Source organism: Rutidosis leptorrhynchoides, chromosome 9 (assembly GCF_046630445.1).
Source record: "Rutidosis leptorrhynchoides isolate AG116_Rl617_1_P2 chromosome 9, CSIRO_AGI_Rlap_v1, whole genome shotgun sequence".
In the NCBI taxonomy this organism is placed as follows: domain Eukaryota; kingdom Viridiplantae; phylum Streptophyta; class Magnoliopsida; order Asterales; family Asteraceae; genus Rutidosis; species Rutidosis leptorrhynchoides.
This window is the reverse complement of record NC_092341.1, coordinates 363,407,059-363,420,536: the sequence shown is the minus strand read 5'-3', so window position 1 is coordinate 363,420,536 and position 13,478 is coordinate 363,407,059.

Here is a 13,478-nt window from a genome sequence, read left to right as displayed (position 1 = left end):
AGGATTAGCTTTTGTTTGCGAACAAGTTTAGAATTAACTAAACTATGTTCTAGTGATTACAAGTTTAAACCTTCGAATAAGATAGCTTTATATGTATGAATCGAATGATGTTATGAACATCATTACTACCTCAAGTTTTCTAGATAAAACTACTGGAAATGAGAAAAATGGATCTAGCTTCAAAGGATCCTTGGATGGCTTGAAAGTTCTTGAAGCAGAATCATGACACGAAAACAGTTCAAGTAAGATTTTCACTCGAAATAAGATTGTTATAGTTGTAGAAATTGAATCAAAGTTTGAATATGAATATTACCTTGAATTAGAAAGATAACCTACTATAAATAACAAAGGTTCCTTCATCTTAGATGATTACTTGGAATGGATTAGAAAGCTTAGAAGTAGACTTGCAAACTTGGAAGTATTCTTGATTTTTATGAAACTATACTTATGGAATTTATGAAGAACACTTAGAACTTGAAGATGGAACTTGAGAGAGATCAATTAGATGAAGAAAATTGAAGAATGAAAGTGTTTGTAGGTATTTTTGGTCGTTGGTATATGGATTAGATATAAAGGATATGTAATTTTGTTTTCATGTAAATAAGTCATGAATGATTACTAATATTTTTATAATTTTATGAGATATTTCATGCTAGTTGTCAAATGATGGTTCCTACGTGTGTTAGGTAACTCACATTGGCTGCTAAGAGCTGATCATTGGAGTGTATATACCAATAGTACATACATCTAAAAGCTGTGTATTGTACGAGTACGAATACGGGTGCATACGAGTAGAATTGTTGATGAAACTGAACGAGAATGTAATTGTAAGCATTTTTGTTAAGTAGAAGTACTTTGATATGTGTCTTGAAGTCTTTCAAAAGTGTAAGAATACATATCAAAACACAACATGTATATACATTCTAATGGAGTCGTTAAGTCTTCGTTAGTCGTTACATGTAAGTGTTGTTTTGAAACCTTTAAGTTAACGATCTCAATTAATGTAGTTAACCCAATGTTTATTATATCAAATGAGATGTTAAATTTATATATTATCATGATATTATGATGTATGAATATCTCTTAATATGATACATACATTAAAATATCGTTACAACGATAATCGTTACATATAAGTCTCGTTTCGTAATTCTTGAGTTAGTAGTCTTGTTTTTACATATGTAGTTCATTGTTAACACACTTAATGATATATTTAAATATCATTTTATCATGTTAAATATAGTGTATCAATATCTTAATATGATACATATGTATTTAGTAGACGTTATCATAACGATAATCGTTATATATATCATTTCGGGTTTCTTAACTTAGTAAACTCATTTCTTATGTATATCACACATTATTAATATACTTAGTGAGATACTTACTCATCATAATCTCATATCAACCATATATATATGTCTATATATACCACAACATGTAGTTTTCACAATTTTGTAACATTCGTGAATCGCCGGTCAACTTGGGTGATCAATTGTCTATATGAAACTTATTTCATTTAATCAAGTCTTAACAAGTTTGATTGCTTAACACGTTGGAAACATTTAGTCATGTAAATATCAATCTCAATTAATATATATAAACATGAAAAAGTTCGGGTCACTACATACTACTACAAACCAGGAGTTGCTGAACCAGAAGTGATGTGCTATGATGAAGAATGGTATACATTAGTAGGGAAAGCGTGTATACTTTCAGAAAATATAGAGTTGTATGTTTTATTTGAAGTTTTTGAAGACGCACTTGAGTTCGATATGATGTATGATACTCATGGTGAATACTATTATGCACCTAGACCTTTTATAAATTAAAGTTACTTGTAATAGATTAGTACTTGAATAAGATTAGTAACGCGCAATTTCATTATTTCAACAACACTTTTTTATTCATAAACATAATTAGCAATTACAACAAACAAAGTACAACAAATCACTACTAAAAACCTATGGCATTCTCGTAGTTGAACGGGTATTCCTGTTGTGACCTACAGCCCTGCATATACCACACTTTGATTTTTGCTTTTCACGTTCATCCATCTGGTTCTTAATACATTTTAATTTCTTCCTCCCCCTGTGCTTAATCAATCTAGCAAGATCGGCCATAATGTCCCATTCTATATGTGCCCAGTAGCTCGCATCTCTTAGTGGATTAAAATGATGGCTATATTGCTCTCTCCATGTAGGAGTTGTGTACTTTTTACTGATGCATTTATTTATATCCTCGTTTAGATGGCTATACACGGAAATGGCATGAGAGCAAGGTAATCTTTGGTGTTGCCAAATTCCATATGAACCCCTTTTCTCTTTAAACTCCATTTTGTAATTGGTGCCATCTCCACCACTTCTTTGATAAGTTGATTGAACCTTGAACACACCTTGTTGTTCATTATAACATGTTGTTTTATATCTTTGAGCTCTATTTGCCCGTTCGTTAAAGATGTTAAACATGTTCTTGGACAGTGTTGAATTACATTGCCTTGCATCTCGACTTTGATCGTAGAAGTGTTGTCTAGTGTAATCAAATGTATATTCAATACACACTTTGATCGGCATCATTCATGAAGCGACCAGTCCTAATCCATAAGGACGAATACAATAACATATGGTTACATTGTGAGGTATTTGACCTCTATATGATACATTTTACAAATATTGCATTCGTTTTTAAAAGACAAACTTTCATTACATCGAAAGTTGACAGACATGCATACCATTTCAAAATATCCAAACTATAAATGACTTAATCTATCATTTACTCAATAATAATTTTTATTGAACTCAACGACTTGAATGCAACGTCTTTTGAAATATGTCATGAATGACTCCAAGTAATATCTTTAAAATGAGCAAATTGCACAGCAGAAGGTTTCTTTAATACCTGAGAATAAACATGCTTACAAGTGTCAACCAAAAAGTTGGTGAGTTCATTAGTTTATCATAATTGATATCGGCCAAAAAGTCACGTTTTTACCCCCCGATATTGAGCCCTAAAACCATAAAGTTCCAAACTTTATCGCTAAAATAATCACTTTGTTGGTTAATTTGGTAGATTTAGTCATTACAAAGCCTATGTTTCAAGAATCACTAAAAACGGATGAGAAACGAGGAAAAACGAGCAAAACCGGCTAAGACGATTAACTCGCGTTTAAATAACTTATTTTATAATTTTTGGAAAAGTTTAATTACTTAACCTCATGTTGTAGGATATTCAATTACGAATGCGTGGGCACAAGAATCGTCAAAAACGGAGCTAAAACGAAGATTCTAGAGCGAAAACGGTGAAATCAAGTTACGATCTAGTGAATCAAGGCTGACCAACACAAAATCCGGCTTGCCATACCCCTTGCCATACGCCCTGCCAGTACCCCTTGCCATACGCCCTGCTATACCACCTGCCATACCACTTGCCATACCACCTGCCAGGCGTTTTTCAGAAAATATCCCCCTGCCATACCCCTTGCCATACCACCTGCCAGGCGTTTTTCAGCCAAAAATTACAATTTTGCCCCCAAGCTTTGCTTATAAAAGGAGGGCTTCATTTCTCATTTCAACACACCAAAAACACAACAATTCCTCACTTCTCTCTCTAAATATCTCTCTATAGTCACTCTCTAGTGATCTATAGGAGATTAGTTCTCTCTCTACTTTCTCTCTCTAGTTTCTAGAGAGAGAAAAGTACAGAGATTAGGAAATGTAATTATCTCTCTATTGTCGCTCTCTAGTGATCAATAGGAGATTAGTATGTAGTTAGTAGTAGAAGCTATCAAGCATTGTAACGCTATGGATATTATGAAGTAATACAAGTGTTATTCTGCCGACATTATCCGGTACTATCTATCCTTTCTTTTATCAGTTTATTATAATATTCTTGTTTGATGTTTATGATTTACTGATGTTAGAAATACTTGTTGCCATGATGTGTGAGTAATTGTTTGATTGTTTGCCATGATTTAATAATGTTAGTTAGGGATAATTATCGTCTCGTACTCGCTTTCTGTCTATGATATTAAACCTCGTTATTATCGTCCTTCCACCAATAAACGTGATTAAAACCTTTTATAAAGTCGACATTATAAAGGTAATTAGTTATATGTGTTTATACATTGGTCAAGGTATGAACCCATCGAAAATACTATAAAATACATGGGGAATTACCATAGGACCAGATCAAGACATTGGTCAAGAGTATAAGACTCGAGGAAATACTGTTATAACAGTGGAGTACAGTGTTGATGTACTATAGGACCACTTGAGCATGGTCAAGGTTAGAAGCTATGGAACCACTATAAGTCTAGTACATGGTGGATAACTAAGAGATTTATTGGGTAGATTTAAGTAAGGGTTGGTTTAAGTCATAAATGGGAGTTTAACGCACTATAATACAAACTAAGTTTAGAAATCTTTAATGATGACTGAGAACTAGAAGAGGTTCTAATTTGTCTACAAACCCTTAGATTTTACTAAACATTTAACAGAAAGGGATTCGAAACACAATCATAACCACTCACTTGGGTGATGCACTAAGGTGTTAAGAAAGGTTGGATATCATCTACATAAGGCTATGCTACTTTATTCGTGCGCTCAAGGTATGCACTGCATCCAAGATGGGCCGCTTATATCCTTAAACCAGATAAAGCGTCGGGAGTTGAGCATAGTCCATCCGATCAGAATCTTCAAAGCCTAGTTCCTCGTGACATGCTAACCGGGAAACCGCTTAGTAGGGAATCTAGTGTTCACACCAAGGTATATCTATCCAAGGAGTGCTTCATAATCATCCCGACACTACGTTATCTTAAATCATGGTGAACCACGTCTTCTCTGTCCTTAGTTGTTGCATGCTAGCTAGCTTATTTTAATTATATTGTTTTAATATTTTAATTACAATTATATAAACAAATCAACCCAACTATTGCCTTTACACAATTTGATATTCCGGATAAAGTGGTGTCTAGAATAAACCGGTTGGACTTGGTTATTGGATTTTCCGAACAGTCGCCAATTTATTGGGACTAAAAGGATCCTGCCTCTCCACACAAGGTGTACCTGGCCACTAGTCTTGGATACTGAATTGTGTACAAACCCATCTTAATCACTAAATTATCTAGATAAGCTCCACTTCAAATTCGACCGCTCAAGGAACGACCCTAGGTCATATTTGCCCTTGCTAACCCATAGGAAGGAATAATAGATTTAGGCCCAGCATATATAAATTAAACAATCAACTTCTCCCGTTGATATCCTGAACTGATGCTTTGCGACCTAACGACTCCGCATAGATAAACCGTCCGATTCCGGCATATCACGGGGTAGTTAAATTTTTGGCGCCGCTACCGGGGAGCGGTTGTACGATTTGGAGACTGTTTAGATTAGTTAGTTTTTAAGAGAACCTTTTGATAGAAACTAGCTTTGTCAGAAGTTACTAGTTTACCGTAGTTAGGTTAGATAATATTAGCTTAAAATTGATAATAACGATAATTTTAAATAAAACGGTAGTTTTAAATTCTATACTTTTAATAATACTATATTCTTAATAAAAATGATAATTCTTAATGATAATAATAATTTTTAATAGAATGATAGTTTTAATAAAAATGATAAATTTTAAATGATAATTGATAGTGTCGGTACTTTAATATTAGTAAAAAAAATAATATAATTTATCTTAATAATAATATTTACTATATATAATAATTATCATAATAAGAATAGTAATAATAATATTTTATAAAAAAATAATTCTATCAAAAATGATAATTTAATAATAATCCTAATATGATAATAATGATAATATTTTATAATAAAAATGATATTTCTATTGGAAATGATAATTTTAATAAAAATGACAGTTTTAATATTAATAATACTTTTAATAATAATAATAATAATAATAATAATAATAATAATAATAATAATAATAATAATAATAATGATAATATTACTAATAACCTTGGTGATAATAACGATAGTATTAATAATAACAATAACAATTCTAATAATAATACTTATATTGATAACGATAATGATAATAATAATAATAGTTATTAGATAATAATAATAACGATAACTATAACGACGATAGTAATAATAATAATAATAATATTAGAATTAATGACAATTCAATTAACCATATCTTTTAATCCGTTCATCGAAACCCTACGCTTTCTAAATGAAAAGTTATTAATTTTTTGCCAGCTTTCCAACGACATGCATATCATATGCCTTATACCAGTAATATATGTATTAAATTCGTGATTCATCAAAAAATAACTAACGACAAAATTAAGCATACAAGCATGCATAAACATATATACTCGAGCACTAGTCAGGGATACACTCTTAATATATAAAGAATAGGATATGAATGCTCACGTATCAATATTGAGATTCAATATTGCAGGAAAGTATGTCGACGCAACGGATATGATAAACGCTAGGTTGACCTCCCAAGCTATACCCCCGAACCATACCCATAACCTCCATAGCTATAACCCATAACTTCCTTAGCTCTATCCTGCTCGAAAAACTCATTTTGAAATATCTCGCCTATGACCTCGTCGTAGTATTTTATGTATATTACTAATAATAATACACATACTACTAGTTAAGATTAATAATAATATTAATCTTAATAATAATAATAATAATAATAATAATAATAATAATTATAATATATATAAAGAGAGATTGAGAGACAGAGGTAGATATGTGTGTGTATATGTGAACGAATTCGCCCGATTTATAGATGTGGCCTGACATTCCCATCCATGCAATCGCATGGATGTTGTGAGTGATCTTCATGCGATCGCATGACCACATATTACAGCTCACATTCGTTTTGATCTTATCCTGCCGACAGTTTTATTATAAATTAATATATATATTTATTTAGTTTATATAATTATATATATATTATATTATATTTACGAGCATAGTCGACTTGTAACTTTAGTTTCGATGACTTTTACGTTCACGCTCGACTTACGTCCTGGTTTCGGATTTCGAACGTTGTTTCGTACGCTAGAAAACATGTACTTTACATTTCGTGACTCGCATCCTTGTCAAAATATAGACTAAAATCATTGATAATCTATATTACACGAAGTGTAACTTATATATTTGAGTGTTTTGGTCATTTGCTTCTGTAAATCAACTTCTCGTTGTTTATTAAAATATATTTAATAATATATTTAAAATATTATTCAAATCAAAACATTTTATAATTATATTAATATTACATTATAATATATATATATATATATATATATATATATATATATATATATATATATATATATATATATATATATATATATATATATATATATATATATATATATATATATATATATATATATATCTTCATTTAGAAATATAATTTATATATAATTGGAATAAAATATTTAGTTTTTTAAAACTAATTATATTTCAAAATCCGTTTTATATAATTTAAACTTCGTTTAAATAATAGAAGTTATTATTTCAAATAATGTTTTTAATAATATGAAAACTAAATAATTAATTTATCAAAGGACACGAGACAATCAATGTAAAGCACGCTTTTGAAATTTAAACGGGACTCTCCACTAACTTTTGACTAACTCTCGTTAATGACACTGTTGTTCTTACATGAAAATCATTTTACCAAATATTCCGAATACCGTTAAAAAGAAAAGATTTCTTAAATCACAGTGGACCTCACAACAAAGACCCAAAATCATATCTTAATATATCTGATAAATCAATCATTTGATATTATCATTTAATTTCGCCGATAAATATATAGAAATGAATACCATCATGTAAAGTATTATACATCTAATACTTTGTTAATGTTTTCAAGTTATAAAATCTATACATACATAAATACATATTCATATCTAGTTATATAATGGTTCGTGAATCGTCGGGGTTTAGTCGAGATTAGATGAATGTATGAACACAGTTTAAAAATTTTGAAATTTAACTTAACAAACTTTGCTTATCGTGTCGGAATAATATAAAGATAAAGTTTAAATTTGGTCGGAAATTTTCGGGTTGTCACAGTACCTATCCGTTAAAGAAATTTTGTCCCGAAATTTGATCGTGGTCGTCATGGCTAACCATAAAAAATGTTTTCATGACGAATCTGAGTCGATAAATAGAGTTTTATCATCATTGAGTAGTATGGATAAAATAATTTGATTACGCGAAGAGTATAAGTGAAGCTTTCACAAAAGAGTGAAATGAGAAAGGTAAAGTTTCGTCATATCTTTTGACGTAGATAGGGTTGATTTCCAGAGTTCAAGGGATTTGGAAAAAATCTTCGTAATAATATTTGATTCTTCGGTAATTAAGAAAATTAGGATCTTCTTTGGTTAAATGCAATGATCTATTTCGATTGCTCTGTCGGATGTTTCACTATAAATCCACCCCTTTTATTTCCTTACTTCCACATCTCCCATCTTCTGTACTTTCTTCCCCAATTCATACTTCTAAAACATTTGTCAATATGCTTGATCCAGTTCTGATCCTTGATATGTTCCTAACTGTCGCAACAATTATACTTCTTTTCCAACTCCCTCCGGAGGAATCTGTTTACTTCTATTTCGCTCTTGGGGTGGTGATTTTCATAATCCTTCCTTGTATTTCTCTCTCTATAATTATTGACATCTACGGTTAATGATCTTTTCCATTTGCTGCGATTTATACTGTGACGATCGCTCCAAATCCATATGAATGAACACGTCATTCATCGATTTCATTGCGAGGTATTTGACCTCTATATGATACGTTTTGTAAACATTGCATTCTTTTGAAAAGGCACACCATAAATGAATATTTAAATCAAAGGTTTTCGACATCTGATGATTTCTACATATAGACCATCACCGTAAATAATAGTTTACAATAGTACTTCCGTTGACAATGCATTCAAAATAAGATACATGGTGATGATTTGGTGAATGTAACGTTTCCTTGAAAAATATGCCATGTAAGACTCCATGCACATAGCTTGTCTGACATATAAGCAAACAGCGAAAGACTTCTAGGGAATCTGAGAATAAACATACTAATAAGTGTCAACACAAAGGTTTGTGAGTTCATAGTTTTAATGTTTTGCATAATCTGTACATAAAGGTGGATCACAAGATTTCAGTTGTTTCATCCAGAAATGTTTATCAAAATATTCTACAAGATTGAGTACCCTGGTAACTAAGCTTTAACGTTATAATAAGTACCCCTGTTTTAACATACATGCAACCAACATGTACAATACACACAATTCAACGTGTACTAAACTCAAATAGTATACGTCTGTTTTATAGTTCAAGCTAGGGTTTCTATACCTAGAACAGATGGGGATGTCAAGCCCTATGGATCCATATATAACTACTCGCGCCCACCAGTTCTTATAACCGGCAGTTACTAGTTACCAAAGCTAAAGGATTTTCGGTTCAAACTCGGTGTAGAATTTAGTATGTACTTGTATCCATTGCGTTTAAAATAAATTGCATGTATTCTCAGCCCAAAAATATATATTGCAATTAAAAAGGGAGCAAATGAAACTCACCTTAGCAGCACATAAAGTTGTTCACCGAAATGTGATCGAAACTCGGAATATCAAATAACCGTAGATCTCAACCTAGAGAACATATGTTGGTCAATAAATGTCTATCAAGCTAGGTCAGGTCATAGTGTATCACAATCCTAATGCTCGAGATCGACATACAAAAGTTATCAAAAGTCATTTCAAAAAGTCAATTTGACTCAATACTATAGTTGAATGATCATGTCAATCGAAACATTTTAACATTTCACATAGTTTCCCAATTCTTGTAAAATTAAACTATAGTTTTTATAAGGCTTTAAAATATGATAAAACAATCAATTTTGACAATTGCTCAACAAGATGAGACGTGCCTTATATAAAAATTCATTTACTCGATTAGTAATATTTGAAAATTCAATTTATCAATCTTATAAACAAGTTGTTTAAATATCAATTGCAGATTCAAAAGAAATTTCAATTAATGTTAATCATAATTCAGTTGACCATATCTTTAAATTCGTTCATCGAAATTACGCGATTTCTAAATGAAAATTTATTGATTTTTCGCCAGCTTTCCAAAAACATGCATATCATATACCTTATATCAGTAATATTTGTATTAAATTCGTGATTCATCATAAACTATATAACGACAAAATTTAGCATATAAGCATGCATAAACATATATGTTCGAGCACTAGACATGGATACACTATTAATATATAAAAGATAAGATATGAATGCTCACGTATCAATATTGTGATTCAATATTGCAGGAAAGTACGTAGACACAACGGAGATGATAAACACTAGGTTTGACTTGCAAACAATACCCATGAACATTACCCATAACCTCCATAGCTATAACCCATAATTTCCTTAGCTTTAACCCGTTTGAGAACTCATTTTGAAAGTGACACGCTCATGACCTCGTCGTAGTATTTTATGTATAATATTACTACTACTAATAATAATAAGATTAATAATAATAATATTAATCTTAATAATAATAATAATAAAAATAATAATAATAATATAAATAATAATACGGAGTAAAGATAGATAGATGTGTGTGTTTGTGAAGTAAATTGATCGAGCTTTTATAGATGTCTTCTGAATTCAGACCCAATGCGATCGCATGGGTTCTGTGCCTATATGCCATGCGGTCGCATGGCTGCTCCTGCCAGCTCACATTTGTTTTGTAATTTAGCTCGTCGACATAATTAAATATTAATATAATATATATAATTTAAATTAATTAATTATATATTATATTATATTCTCGTGCATAGTTGATTTGTAATTTTTGTTCCGATAAGTAGTACGTCGTTACTCGACTTATGTCAAGGTTCCGGTTTTTCGAACGTTACTTCGTACGCTTAGAAAACTAGCACTATACGTTTAGTGACTCGTACCTTTGTCAAAATATAGACTTAAATTATTCATAAACTATACCACTCGAAATATAACTCATACATTTGAGTGTTTTGGTCATTTACTTCTATAAATCATCGTCTCGTAATTTATTAATATAATAGTATTTATCAAACGTTTCATAACTAAGTTAACACTATTTGCTACAGTAAAATACTATTTGCTACAGTAAAACACTATTTGCTGTAGTAAACACTATTTGCTACAGTAAAATACTATTTGATGTCGACGAACTAGCAAACAAAAACAGGATAAGGCGGCCATGCGATTGCATGGCAAAAATACTAAAAACTCATGCGATCGCATGAGGTACTGTAGCAGGCCACATACTATAAAAGATCGATTCATTCCTCTGTATTATTATTTTTTTTATATTGTTATTATTATTATTATTATTATTATTATTATTATTATTATTATTATTATTAAGATTAATATTATTATTATTAATCTTATTATAATATTATTATTAGTAGTATATATACCTAAAATACTACGACGAGGTTATGAGCGTGTCACCTTCAAAATGGGTTTTTGAGCAGGATAGAGGCAAGGAAATTATGGGTTATTGTCAAGGAGGTTATGGGTAATGTTCGAGGGTATATTTGTGAATCAAATCTAGTGTTTATCATCTATGTTGCGTCTACGTACTTTCCTACAATATTGAATCTCAATATTGATACGTAAGCACTCATATTTTATCTTTTATACATTAATTGTGCATCCATGTCTAGTGCTCGAGTATATATATTTATTCATGCTTGTATGCTAAATTTTGTCGTTAAACAGTTATGATAAATCACGAAGTAAATACATATATTACTGGTAAAAGGTATATGATATACATGTTTTTGGAAAGCTGGCGAAAAATCAATAACTTTTCATTTAGATATCGAATAATTTTGATGAACGGATTAAAAGATATGATCAACTGAATTATGATTAGCGTTAATTGAAATTGCTTTTGAATCTACAATTAAGATTTAAACAACTTGTTTACGAGATTGATAAATTGGATTTTTGAATATTACCAACCGAGTAAATGAATCCTTATATAAGGTATGTCTCGTTTTGTTGAACTATTGTCAAAATTGACTTTTTGAAACGACTTTGGATAACTTTTGTATGTCGATCTCGAGCATTAGGATTGTTATACACTATGACCTGACCTAGCTTGATAGACATTTATTGACCAACATATGTTCTCTAGGTTGAGATCTACGGTTATTTGATATTCCGAGTTTCGGTCACGTTTTGGTGAACAACTTTATGTGCTGCTAAGGTGAGTTTCATTGATCCCTTTTTAATTGCTTTTGCAATCTATATTTTTGGGCTGAGAATACATGCACTTTATTTTAAACGCAATGGATACAAGTACATACTAAATTCTACACTGAGTTTGAACCGAAAATCCCTTAGCTTTGGTAACTGTTAGCTGCCAGTTATAAGAACTGGTGGGCGCGAGTAGTAGTATATGGATCCATAGGGCTTGATATCCCCGTCCGAGCTAGAGCACTAGCCTTTTAACGGACGTATGCTATTTGAGAAGCGTACACGTTGGTTTGCGTGTATTATTAAGATGATTATACAAAGGGTACAAATTATATATACGTTAAGTTTAGTTACCAGGGTGCTCAATTTCGTAGAATATTTTGATAAACATTTCTGGATGAAACAACTGAAAACTTGTGATTCACCTTTACATACAGATTATACGAAACAATAAAACTATGAACTCACCAACCTTTGTGTTGATACTTGTTAGCATGTTTATTCTCAGGTTTACTAGAAGTCTTCCGTTGTTGCTTATATGTTAGACAAGCTATGTGCATGGAGTCTTACATGACATACTTTTCAAGGAAATGTTGCATTCACCAAATCATCACCATGTATCTTATTTTGACTGCATTGTCAACGGAAGTACTATTGTAAACTATTATTTACGGTGATTGTCTATATGTAGAAATCATCAGATGTCGAAAACCTTTGATTTAAATATTCATTTATGGTGTGCCTTTTCAAAAGAATGCAATGTTTACAAAACGTATCATATAGAGGTCAAATACCTCGCAATAAAATCAATGAATGACGTATTGTCCATATGGATTTGGAGCGATCGTCACAGATGTAATACAGATTTAATGAGTTAATATCATATTAAGCTCATTTGATTTTTGGCTTAACTTAGAAATGATTAATCTCTAAAACATTAGAGATTACATAATTTTCGTGGAATATTTCACTAATGAAATCAATACTTCATTATTTATTCTTATTGATATTCCCCGGTGAAGGATGTTGGTGCTAGTGGAATTTTTGTGAACCTTACAAGGCACAGATGATGTTTTCTGGAAAGTTTTGAGTACATCGAAAATGAAAATGTAAAATCAATTATGTAATTGAATAATACACTTGGTTTATTAGGAAATGGAATTCATTGAGTTGAAACAGAGATTGTAGTTAACGATGGTTAAGTCGTTAACGAAGGATGT